This window comes from Aotus nancymaae, unplaced genomic scaffold (genome assembly GCF_030222135.1).
Source record: "Aotus nancymaae isolate 86718 unplaced genomic scaffold, 86718_ANA_hifiasm-v0.15.2.pri h1tg000012l, whole genome shotgun sequence".
NCBI classification, from domain to species: Eukaryota; Metazoa; Chordata; class Mammalia; order Primates; family Aotidae; genus Aotus; species Aotus nancymaae.
This window is the reverse complement of record NW_026988423.1, coordinates 26,015,956-26,030,028: the sequence shown is the minus strand read 5'-3', so window position 1 is coordinate 26,030,028 and position 14,073 is coordinate 26,015,956.

Here is a 14,073-nt window from a genome sequence, read left to right as displayed (position 1 = left end):
CACCTCCCCAACTTGTCCTCTTACCTCCCCAGCTAGTAACTAGAGACACACCTGCAAGACAGAAAAAGAAAGTGTCTTGGTGCAGATTATGTGATTACATCACCCATGTTTATTCTTTCATACTCTCAGTTCCCTAATTTCCTTTCTCTCCACTGGGGTAAAAACCAAAAAGACAGAAAGTAGGGGGACCACAGCCATATTATTCATAATTCCTCTGTGATAACTCCGTGAGGCCCCTTATTTTTCATTGAGGGGGTTTTCTGACAGCTGGCTTTTTAAATTCATCTACTAGATAGTTTAAATTTAATGACCAATTTCTTTTTAATAACCTTAGCAGGCCCCCCTGGAGTTTCAGTCATTTAAATAGAACATAATAGAAATTTCCAAAGAAATAAAAGGTGATTTCTTTATACAGCTTCTCACATTCAAACACATTTGCATACATAGCCCATCTAAAAAGGTAGAACTAATGAAATTATGAATGAGATCCTCATTTTTCTATTCTCAGAATCCTCTCCCTCCTGGCATCTTTCAAAACTCTAATCTGAAATTATTACCTCCAGGAAGTCATCCTTGATTAATCACTCCCAACTCTAATTATGTATTTCTTTATTATATAAACAATAGCTGTGGATACAGTTCCAATTAGGTTCACCTTCTCTCATTCATATATGGATTTGAAGTTTCCCGAGTCTTGGAATGTGAATATGTTCTTGGGCAGGGATCTCTTCTGACTCTATGTAGCCATTCCTTCCCTCTGTCCTCATACCCAGGACTGCTTTAAGCAAAGACAAAAGAGGAACTTACTGATATAATAAAAGATCCCAGGCCCTGCAAATTGCCAGAACTGAGGTGCAATTTGAGTTCTGCTGATACTAGCTATATGGGGAAAAAGAATTAATTATTTTAAAGCTTAATTTTCTTTCATGAAAAAATTATAAGTTCTTTAGGGCTTGTGTGATAATTCAATAATATATGTGCTCAAAAGCACTGAAGGATGCTTGTAGATCTTTTTAAAAGTATTTATTTCCTTTGTGATATGATTGCAGAAGCTACTGAGTCCATGAAATATCTTTTTCATCTGTTGTTGACATCTGAAATTCTTTTCCAGAAGACAAGAGTCTTCTATGCCAAATTAGAAATAAGATTGAGGCCAGGCACGGTGGCTCATACCTATAATCTCAACACTTTGAGAGGCTGAGGCAGGTAGATGACTAGAGCCCAGGAGTTCAAGACCAGCCTGGGCAACATGGTAAAACCCTATCTTTACCAAAAAAAAAAAAAGTACAAAAATCAGCTGGGTGTAGCCTGTGGTCCCAGCTACTTGGGAGACTGAGGTGGGAGGCTTGCTTGATCCTGGGAGATGAAGGTTGCAGTGAGCCAAGATCATGTCACTGCACTCTAGCCTGGATGACAGAGTAAGACCTTGTCTCAAGAAAAAAGAAAAAGAAGTAAGGTTGAAGTTGCAAATAATCAGGCTGGGTGCAGTGGCTCACGCCTGTAATCCCAGCACTTTGGGAGGCCTAGGTGGGTGGATCACAATGTCAGGAGTTCGAGACCAGCCTAGCCAATAGGGTGAAATCCTGTCTCTACTAAAAATACAAAAATTAGCCAGGTGTGGTGGTGTACAACTGTAGTCCCAGCTACTCAGGTGGCTGAGATGGAGAACTGCTTGAACGAGGGAGGCGAAGGTTGCAGTGAGTCAAGATCACGCCACTGCACTCCAGCCTAAGCAACAGAGCGAGACTACGTCTCAAAAAAAAACAACAACAAAAAAAGAAATTGCAAATAATCTTGGGGCAACAATAAACTTAAATACATTCACTCACTCTACCAGGCATGATACATACCCTGCCATACATCCCATCACTGCTCCTTCCCCTACCCATGATTGACACTGTAAATTGGTCAGAGTAGAGTGTCCCACTCAGCCCATGACACACCTCAAAACTCTCAACACAGGGTTCTCTAGACAGACACTACCAATCAAATAGAGTTTGGGAGGGTCCAGTCATGCTAAAACATACATCATTGTCACTGTTACTCTCTGAAGAGCAGGGTTGGCTTAGAGAATGAGGGGGAGATTAAAGGAAGGGATAAAGGAGAAGCCATTGCTGATGTGGCAGTGACAAAGGGCACTAGGAGAGAAAGGTACAATTTCTCTAGCCTGATAAGTTTTCTAAGATGTCACCATGACCCAGAGAGGCACTGCTGAGGTCCCAAGTGAAAGGTTTGGCCCATGACCACACTGCTTCTTGATGTAACTCCTCATTTTCACTATCTTCATCTCTTCGTTGTCAACGTTGACCCACAGCTCTATTCCAAAGTCCCCCATGTATAACTCCCTTGGTTCTGAGAGGAAATACGGGTTAGGTTATCTCTAAGGTCTACTCCAGCTCCAGACCCTGAGCTCCATGTTTCTGACTTCAGGGTTCATTCTCCACTCAGCTTTCCCTTCTGGATTGACACTTCCACCCCAATAACTAGCTGACGATGAGCAAGCCCTGGGAACCCTCTCCACACACTGACCCCGCAGGCTTCTACCACTAGACACAGTCTGATCAGTGGTGAGATGACATGTAGACTAAAATGGTGAGCCTCCGTATGTTGTATTGATCCTCATGAGCCTGGACAAGGCCATCCACAGAGTGACAGCCAAATACATTGATGTCAACTCAAAGTGAGTAGGGGTGGCTAAATTTAACGAATCTTGAGTATAATTATCTCTCCTACAAATTAACTGTGTGTTTCCAAGCTTATCAAGTCTGTTTTCTGAACCTTGGTTTTCTGCTCTGATCAGTGAGGGGGTGTGAGCTACTGTGGAGAAACAAACCCCAAGGATCTGTAGAGAATGGATGGGCCATGGGTGGGCAGTTTTGCCTGCCCTTTGTTTTCACCAATTCTTATCAGATTCAAGAGAAGCTCTTCTCACAGTCAGGTAGGGCCAAGAAGAAGAGTCAGATGTGAATACCTCACATCACTCCTTATCCATCCATCCATCAGTCCATCCATCCATCCATCCATCCATCCATTGTTTTCATTCATTCTATATATACGTACATTATTCTATACATATATACATTCTATACATTATTCATATGTAAATATGAATAGTATGTCAGGGGTACTGGGACGCAATAATAAACTAATCAGATATCACCACCATCTTAGGGAGCTACAGTTTATTGTAGGTATAGACAATAAACAAGTGAGGTGACAAAATAATTACTAATTGTAAAGTTCCTATGGAAACAAACAGGGAGGTAAGTTAGATAATGGGCCGGTGCGCAGCTCCCGGCTCCCCCGCCGGCCGCATGCCACGGAGCCTAGCGGGGGAGGCGCGGGCGCGGCGGCTGCGCAGCTCGCGGTTCCGCGGGAGGTGGGCGGGCCCGGCCGGGCGCCGCGGGGCGGGAACCTGGTCCGCGCACTCTGCGGCCGCGCGCTCGCCCTCCCGCGGCGGTGGCAGGCGCCGCCGCCCCTTCTGCCATTTGCGCGAGACTGCGACCTGAAAAAGTGACTTTTACTCAAGTGAGCTGCCTTCCGAGATGCCTCCTCCAGAAACAGGAGAATGTGTGGCTCTCCAGCGTGGTCCTATTTCTGCAGGGTTTGTGGATGTTGAAGGTCCCAAACCTGCACCCGATGTCACAGGCACATGACTGCAGTAAGGAGCATGGCTGTCACACCGGAGACTGAGACAGGAGCAGGCTCAGACACAGTCGGGGTTTGCACGATGCGGGTCCTTTTTCCAGAATTTGACATTGTAGCAGAAACAGAAAATGAGATTACACATGAAATTGTGGAGAAGGAGGGCGACTCAGAGGCCACAGAGAGCCTGGGGGAAGCTCTCGAGAAGGGACTGGATTCCATGGTGAAGCGCGAATCCCGGATAGACACAATTTCCCAGAAGTTTAACACTCAACTACCCTTCTAACCAGAACAGATTCTCGGATAGTGGCAGAGGACTTGCTGCCATTTGGACTTCTGGTGAAAATGTCTTTGAAGAAAAGGGTATTCCAGACTGCTTGCCAAGAGAATGTTTGAATTCCAGGCCATGGAGCTAGCCCTAAATCGCCTGAAGGCCACAGATCACGCTGGATGGCTGACCGCGGCCTCCTGGCGGTCAGAGATCAGGCGATCCTTGTCCTGCGAAGAACACCGAAGCTTAGGGTAATTTGTACGGATGCAAGATGTGACAGATGCTGCTCAGACACAACATCTTAAAGTCTTAAAAACGTTAATAATCTCTCATACCTTGCAATTCCATTTCTGGGACTTGCTACTAAGGACATTTTTATTTTTTTGAAACGGAGTTTCGCTCTCATTGCCCAGGCTGCAGTGCAATGCCTCGCTCTCGGCTCACGGCAACCTCTGCCTCCCGGGTTCAAGCGATTCTCCTGCTTCAGCCACCCGAGTAGTCATCACGCCTAGCTAATTTTGTGTGTTTTAGTAAAGACAGAGTTTCTCCATGTTGGTCAGGCTAGTCTTGAACTCTTGACCTCAGGTGATCTGTCCGCCTCGACTTCCCAAAGTGCTGGTATTACAGGCGTGAGCCACTACACCTGGCTTAGGAAATAATTATATCAAAGATAGAAGTACAAAGATATTGGTTGAAGCATTGTTTACAATGTCTAAATATTAGTGAAACAAAAAAAAATGTCCAATGACGGGGAATTAAAGAGATTTTGGTACACCCACACGAAGAAGGAAAAACATAAGCAACCTCCTTTGGACAGATGGGACTGTGCAACGCTGCTCTACAAAGATGACATTTAGGCTGACATCTAAAAAATGGTGTTTAGGAAACAGCCACACAAACGGGCAAGAGGAAGCAAGTAGGAAAGGTTTAGGCCAGAAGGAATTAAGTGCCTAAGAAGTTAAACAAAACCCAGTGGGGCTGGAGCAAAGGAAGCTGGGGAAAGTGACTGATATAGTTTGAATATTTGTCCCTATCCAGATCTCCTGTTGAGATGTAATCTCCACTGTGGGAGTTGGGGCCTGCTGGGAGGTGTTTGGATCGTGGGAGCAGATCCCGAATGAATGGCTTGGCCCATCCTCTTGATAATGAGTGAGCTCTGACTCTGAGTTCACAAGAGATCGAATTTTTTAAAAACGTGTGTGGCACCTCCCCCCTTCCAATTCTCTCTCTCCTTTGTCTCACTTATTCCTGCTTTCACCATGTGACCTGCCTGCTCCCCATTTGCCTTTGGCCATGACTCGAAGCTTCCTGGGGCCTCTCTAGAAGCTGAGCAGATGCCAGCACCATGCTTCCTGTACAGCCTGCAGAACCATGAGCCAATTAAACCTCTTGACCAATTAAATGGCCTAATACAATGACAAAGGATGAATGTGAAGAGGTGAACGGGACTGCAGCCCACAGAATTCTGGGGCCTATAATAGGAAGTTTGGGTACATGTTGAAAGGCTTTTAGGCAGGATAGTTGTATTAGACTGTTCTTGCATTGCTAGAAGGAAGTAGCTGAGGCTGGGTAAATTTATAAAGAAAAGAGATTTAATTGGCTCACAGTTCTGCAGACAGTACAAGAAACATGGTGCCAGCATCTGCTTCTAGCAAGGGCTTCAAGAAGCTTCCAATCATGGTGGAAGTTGAAGGGGTAGCAGGCACGTCATACAGTAAGAACAAGAGCAAGAGAGAGGGTTTGGAGGAGGCGCCATGCACTTTTTTTTTTTAAGGGTCTCCCTCTGTCACCCAGGCTGAAGTGCAGTGGCATGGTCTCAGCTCACTGCAACCTTGAACTCCCAAGCTCAAGCAATTCCCCTGACCCAGCCTCCCAAGTAGCTGGGATTACAGGTGCATGCCACCATGCCCAGCTAATTGTCTTGATTTTTTTGTAGAGACAAGGTCTTGCCATGTTGCACAGTCTGGTCTTGAACTCCTGGGCTCAAGTGAGCTTCCTGCCTTAGCCTCCCAAAGTGCTGGAATTACAGGCATGAGCCACCACACCCAGACACCACATACTTTTAAACAACCAGATCTCACAACTCACTCACTATAGTGAGGACAGCACCAAGCCATGAGGGATCTGTTGCCATGACCCAAACATCTCCTGCCAGGTCCCACCTCCAACATTGGGGATTACATCTTAACATGAGATTTGGAGGGGACAAATATTAAAATCCCTCTCTGGCAACTATGCAAATTGGGTAGGGGTGGGTCAAGAATAGAAGAGAGGAGACCAGTTAGGAGATTAAGTGAGAGGGATAGTGGCTGAGAGAATAGCCTGGAAAAGGGGACAGCCATGTATGTTCTGGAGGTTGACACTGTAGGATTTGCTGATGCACTGAGAATGGGGCATCAGGAGGAGAGAAAACAGGTGACTCCACGCTTCTAGATGATGGTGCCATTGACCCAGATGAGGGCTCTCAGGAGGAGGAACATTGCAGGCAGGGGTGTGTAACTTTTTGCAGAAAGGTTTGTGTGTCTTTCAGTGGCCAATTTCTCCTCTTCAGTGGGACTTCTGGGGATGAACTGAGAGAAAAGCACGATTGAGAACAAAAGGAAATGTGTGCTTTATCTTTGAGTCATTCATTCATTCATTCATTCATTCATTCAACAGATATATGTTGGGTACCAATCATGTGCCAGACTTGCCACGTGTGATAAGTGCTGCGAATAAAGAGATGTAAGGGGTAAAGAATTAAGAGAGACTGTGTGAGGATGTGTAGGAAGTGGTTTGCCATTGTATATATGGTGGTTAGTCAAAGCCTCTCTCATAAGGTGCCATTTGACTGGAAAGCTGAAGGAGGTGAGGAAGTAAGCCACCTGCAAATCTGGGGGCATCCCAGCCAAAGGAGCAATAAGTGCAAAAGGACTGCTTGTTGTGTTTCTGGAGCAGCAAGGAGGCCTGTGTGGCTGGAGTGGAGTGATGGAGGGGTACACAGTGGGAGGTGAAGCCAGAGAGGTTGTGGGGGCCAGGTTTTATAAGGCCTTATATGATCATTGTAAGAAATTTGGATTTGACTGTGGGTGAGATAGGAAGCCACTGGAATGTTCCTACCTTTGCTGAGGACCCACTAAATAGTCCCATTTGCATTCCTTGTTCCTATTAAATGAAGAGTTTCAACCCTGGTTACTTTGCAGTGAAGCATAAGAAATAGATCAATATCTCACCCTATTAGGGCGTCGACTGTCAAGAAAAGTAGAAAATAAGTGTTGGTGAGGATGTGGAAAAATCGAACCTTTGTGCCATCTTGGTGGGAACGTAAAATGGAATACAGAGGTTTTCAAAAAATTAAAAATAAGATTACCATGTAATCCAACAATTCCACTTCTGAGTATATATTCCAAAAGAATTGAAAGCATGGTCTTGAAGAATGCTACATGTTCATAGTAGAATTATTCAAAATAGCTAATAGGTGGAATCCACTCAGCTGTCCATGGATAGATGAATGGATGAACAAAATGTACTACATACAGACGATGAAATATTATTCAGTCTTGAAAAGAAAAGAAATCTGGTCAGACATGGTGGCTCATGCCTGTAATCCCAACACTTTGGGAGGCCGAGGCAGGCAGATTGCTTAAATCCAAGAGTTCGAGACCAGCCAGGGCAACATAGTGAGACCCTGTCTCTACAAAAATTTTAAAAATTAGTCCAGCATGGTGGTACGTGCTTGTAGTCCTAGCTACTCAGGAAGTAGAGGTGGGAGGATTGCTTGAGCCCAAGAGTTGAAAGCTGCAGTGACCTGTGATCATGCCACTGCATGCCAGCCTGAGCAACAAAGCTCAGGCTGGTTTTTTTAGAGACAAACCCCATCTCTCTAAAAAAAAAAAAGAAAGGAAATCCTGTCACATGTTATAATGTGAATGAATCTCGAGGACATTATGCTAAGTGAAATAAGCCAGTCACAGACGAACAAATACCATATGATCTCACTTATATGAATTATCTAAAGTAACTAAATCCATAGAGACAGAAAGTAGTATGATGATTGCCAGAGGCTACAGGCAGAAGGAATAGAGCTGTTGTTTAATGGGTATCGTCTCAGTTTTGCAAGATGAAAACATTTTGGAGACTGTTTGCACAATGTGAATATACTTAACACTACTGAACTCTACACTTAAAAGGGGTTAAGATGGTAAATTTTATATTATGTATATTTTAGCAACATTTAAAAAAGTATTATTGGAAACTAATGACTTGCTTAAATCAAGATTAACAGCATGTAACCCACACACTATTTAGAAAAAAAACCAGATCAAGAATACAATAATGACATGAGTGTATGTACATATTAACAAAAACTGCCTGAGCCAAAAAATATCAAATCTCTTACCTAAGCCATTTCACCACTAAGCAGCTTGTGATATAATACCTGCAAGTGGCAAATTCTGCTATCGGGGACACAATTTAGGAATAATTAGAAAGCATCCATTATTCTTTCAGTTACCAAAACTCTCATCCATCCATTCAGCCAAACAGCATGTATTGACCCTCAACCACATTTATAGCAATATCCTAGGTACCATGGGCATATACAGACAAATAAGGTACCCACCAAAACTTCTCTCTCCTCTCTCCCTCTCTCTGAGTCAAAAACCTCTTCCTTCCCTTTGTTCTTTACCTAATTTTCTCTTTGCCATGCCTAAGATATGGTTTCTTTGCTTATGCAGTCTTGATCCATGTTTCTCTGAGCCTCTGAGACCTGGGAAATGGATATTGGTTGGTTGCTGGTGGAACCGTTTGCTTTTCTTGCGTGTCATTGTTTCTTGCTACCATCCTTAATAGGCTGCAGGCTAACCCTTCATTTATTTTTGGGTGCTGCCTCAATTCCTCTTGGCTCTGATAATTCTCAAAGAAGAGCTACAGTATCTTCAGGCCACTGCCCAATTTTAGAGACATTTCCACTCTAGTTATCATGGTCAATATCTGAACTTTAATGCTTCCTCCTGAGCTGTGGTTCATCCAGCTAAGTCACGCTTAATGATAATTAGAAAAGAGGTGACCGACATGGGGATTTCAGTCCATGGCTTAGTTGTCAGGGAGAGATATTTTTTACTGCTAACTTATATGACAAATCTGTCAAGCACTGTTGGCTAGCATGATTTATTTTATTGAGGTAAGAGGTTGTGTTTTTTCTAACTTTTCAGTCGAGCTTACTGACCTGTATAAAGTCAGCAAATCGGGTAATATTGTATAAGCGTCTTTGTAAAATCTACACTAAATACTAGCAATTGAGATCAAGTGAATACAGTTGGTATTCTCTAAATATTTATATCTCAAAGCTGATACAGTCACAAAACAGTTCAACACAATGCCATGAAATATTGTATGCTCAGGGGTTATAATGACTGATTAATTGACAGTTGCTTCCCAGGTAAGTTTTAGAAACTAAGCACCAAGCCTCTCCTCTTACCAGACGTACTGGCATAGCCTGGAATTGCTAGGTGCCCAGCCACTGATCACAATAACAGTGAGAACATTCAGTAGCACCTTCCTAAGTCTTTGGCTCAGGTTTCCAACTGCTTGTACTCTGGATTCCCCTCTTTAGTGACTGGTAACTTGGTGTTTTAATTCAAGATTAGGCTTCAGCTGGCTATAACGTGTTAAGTAACTCTGTCTTTTTCACACCGCACATTTATTGAGCTCCCTCTTATTATTCATCAGACATCCCTTAAGAGGCCCCTCAATGGCATGGAAAGGCAATCTGGTTTTGCAGCACGTATCTGCACCCATCTGTCCATTCCTCAGGAGAACTGTAACCACAGCCCGAGTCCCTCCATCTTTCCATATTGCCTTTAGGAGCAAATTTTAGTAACTTAATCCTGCATTTGATAGGTCAACTAGCATTTATCTGAGTAATTAACAAGGCCAGTTTCCTGTTTAGCTGTACTAAACCTTTCAAAATCATACAAAGCTTCACTTGGATGTTCCTAATTCTACTTCCACATCCTGGCATGGAGCTTGATGTCATAGTCACATTGCATGGGTTTATCCTGAAGAGTGCAAGAGGAAAATCATTCTGGATTTTAGAGAAGAAATCACAAGACAAGAAACAGAGGTAGCAGGAGAGAGATGTTATTGGCACATCCGCTAAAGAAAAACCTCAAACTGCCAACGTCAGCTCTACAGGGAAATGGGGACTGAAACCAAAGAGAGGGATTTCAAACCTGTGTCAGCTGAAATCTAAAATGCAGTCATTCATTTGGACAATTGCTAGGAAGTTATTTTTATGTATCAGTGACTTTGAAAATGCAGTATCAATCATGGTGTTATTTCTCTTGGACTTGGGGCAAAAGGACTCCAGTGGAAAGTTCCCATTACTACAGCAGATTTGAGGGAGTGAGGAAGTTGGGAGGGAGAAAGAACAATATGTCCCTCGTCTGGGGATTTTCTCTCCTCATAACTGATCTTTTAAAATCCTTTATGTAGGGATTTTGCAAACTGAATATGAAAAAGAAAGCTTCACTATCTTTTACTGTGCCATCAACTCACACTGTAAAAGGAGCAAAAAGTGTTTTAAAAGCCAATTTGACCTAGCTAATTTATTTTACTTTGTTTATCGACAGATGTCAAAATCTTTATATGTTTCTTATCTCCCCAGTGAACTGTAAGCTTCGGGAAAGGCAATAGCTCTGTAATAGTTACACCACTACTGGAGTAGTGCCCATCAGACTGTGTATAAATGAGAATTGGCCATCAGTCACCCTGGGAGGCGATGCACATTCATTCTCAGAGTGCTGCTATTGCTCAACTGATTTTTAGAACTTTGAAAGGGAAGAATTTTCTAGCCCTTTCCATTTACTAAGTTTACCTTTAGAATTGGTTAATAAGTCACCACAAAATCAATTTTTTTATACTTTATAATCATCACACTCCTCTTTTTTTTTTCTTTGAGATGGAGTCTCACTTTATTGCCTAGGCTGGAGTGCAGTGGCGTGATCTCAGCTCACTGCAACCTCTGCCTCCTGGGTTCAAGCAATTCCCCTGCCTCAGTCTCCTGAGTAGCTGGGATTACTGGCATGAGCCACCATGCCTGGATAGTTTTTGCATTTTTAGTAGAGGTGGGGTTTCACCATGTTGGCCAGGCTGGTCTTAAACTCCTGACCTCAAGTGATCTACCCACCTTGGCCTCCCAAAGTGCTGGAATTACATGAGTAAGCCACCAGGCCTGGCCACATTTCATTTTTCAAAAAGGCTTTATTGTGGTATAATTAACATATAATAAAATGCACTCATTTTAAGTGTGCAATGCGATGATTTTTAGTAAAGTCACAATTGTGCAACCATCACCACAATCCAATTTTAGAACACCTCCATCGCCTATTCCCATCCCTAGCCCCAGGCAACCACTAGTCTACTTTCTTTCTGCATCGATTTGCCTTTTCTGGATACGTTGTATAAATGAAATCCTATCATATATGATCTTTTGCAACTGGCTTGTTTTGCTTAGCATAATGTTTTCAAGGTTCATCCATGTTGTAGTGATGCAGATATACCCCAAAACTGGAGCTTAGCTCAGTGGGTTCTTGATTTCACTCAGAAAATAATTCAAGAATCAGGTGACAGTGAAAGAAAGCAAGTTTATTAGAACAGTGTACATTACAATAGCTGCTCCATAGAGCAGGGCTAACCCATAGGCAGAGCAAGCTAACCCATAGACAAAGTGGCCCAGAGCGGCAGTGTACAGCAAGGTGGCCACTCCATACACAGAGCAGGGCTGTCCCATAAGCAGAGCGGCCTAGAGTAGCAGCAGCAACTGCAGTCCCAAGCAGGAGCAGCAGCTGCCGCAGCCATCATGGATTGCTGGCTAGCTATATTTTTGCCTAGTCCTAACTAAGTGCTAATTACGGGATTATTCAGAACTTTCTAGAAAAGGGGTGGGGGAGTTCCTGGAACCATGTGAGGCAACTTCCCACTCCTTACCATGGCATTTGTAAACTGTCATGGCACTAGTGGGAGTGTCTTTATGCTAATGAACAGTGAGGGCAATTAGAGGTTGCTTTTGTCACTATCTGCTGGTTTAGGCCAGTTCCTCTGCTACATCCTGTTTTGATCAGAAGAGTCTGATCAGAAAACAAGTCCATCTACCTCACTAGCATGTATGAGTACTTCATTTCTTTTTAGGGCTGAATAATATTCCATTTTATGGATATTATCACATTTTGCATAACCATGGACAGAGTTGTTTCTAGTTCAAGGTTATTATACTACTCTGAATATTCACATACTTTTTTGTGTGGACTTCCTTTTTTTAAATCAGAAAATATATTCCTCAATTTTATTTTGTCTCTACTCTGAGTGGTTTTGCAACATTAAACATATTCAAAAGAATGAACGATAGGCTCTGAGGTGATGCTCAAAGAAAAGATGTTCTAAAAATACTTTCTGGCCGGGCACGGTGGCTCACACCTGTAATCCCAGCACTTTGGGAGGCCAAGGAGAGCAGATCACGTGGTTAAGAGATCGAGACCATCTTGGCCAAAATGGTGAAACCCCGTCTCTACTAAAAATACAAAAATTAGCTGGGCGTGGTGGTGCACACCTGTAGTCCCAGGTACTTGGGAGCCTGAGGTAGGAGAATTGCTTGAACCCGGGAGGTGGAGGTTGCAGTGAGCCAAGATGGTACCACTGCACTCCAGCCTGGGGACAGCATAAGACTCCATCTCAAAAAAAACAAAAAACCTTTCTATGCAGATAACACCATTAAACTTTCAGGAGAATACTGTTTCCTGAAATAATTGTTCTAAAGATGACAATATTCATTTGCTATATAAATGTAGGTGTATTGGTTGTAAATACCTAATCTCATGTGTACACCTTAATTACACCAGGCCTGTGAATCTACAACAGTTTAGCACATTATTTTGCGGGCAAAAGCTGCTTGATAAATATTTGCTAACTGAGTTTTTAAATGCTCATAGTGGGTCCCCTTGGAAAGTAAAATATCAAAAGTTTCAATGTTTAACAGCCTTTTTCCATTTTGTATAAACAAAGCCAAAGCCCTCTGAGAGAATATGACAAGCTATCCAAAGAGCCCCAAGTCACAATTATCTATCAGGCAGCCTTATTGATCTTCCTTCAACTTGAGAGGCCTCAGGCAAAGCCATTGCTCTGTAGGCTTGGAGAGGCAGGAAGCATTTGTGTGGGGCCTGTGGGAGCATTGGATTCACCACTGCATTATACTTCCATGAGAAACAGCCAGAGGAGCCCAGCTCTTCTTGGCAAGGGCCCCGCCCCTTGCTGGCGCATTTTCTTAGAAGGTTGATTGGCCCAGATCCAACATTCGCTAACTTCCTCTCAGTTGCTCCCTTGCACACTGTTCCAAGCCTATGTGGTCAGATTTGGGCTGTTAACTCAACAGACTCCAACCACAAGGAAATGAGAACCACCTGGTGTCCCCTCTTGCTGACATTCTAGCCACTTTGTTGGCTCTGGGCAGCCATGAATGCATCTGGGCCTGTGGTCTGTGGGCTCTGAGGCAGCACTCAATGAAATCCCATCTTTAATTGGACAAATGAAGTGTCCTCCTCTGGGTTTCCCCGTGCTCAAGAAAACAGTGTATGAGAAATATAGCCGGTGTGTCCGCCCCAGCATGAGCTCTTGTGTGCCTCTTCCTTTGAATGGCTGCCCAGGCAGAAGGAGCACAGCCCCCAGCACAGAAGAACCCTTCAGCCAGGGGTTTAATGCCTCAGTAGTTTTCCGCTGTCATGTAATCGGAGGTTGTTTCTGTTTTAATTTTCAAAGCACTTTTTCAATCAGATATCAACACACTATTAGCACAGGTTTTGTAACATTTTAAAATGTATTTAAATAATTATAATTATTTTCCATCACAAAATATTAAATTGCATTCTTAGTAGATATCAATTAAAAAATCAATGCACTCAACGTTTTCTTGTTTCTTCATTACTCGTTTATCTCCCTTTAAAAAAACCCTATAAGGCCAGGCGTGGTGGCTCACACCTGTAATCCCAGCATTTGGGGAGGCCAAGGTGGTCAAATCACCTGAGGTCAGGAACTTGAGATCAACCTGGCTGATATGGTGAAACCCTGTCTCTACTGAAAATACAAAAATTAGCCAGGCATGGTGGCATGCACCTGTAATTCCAGTT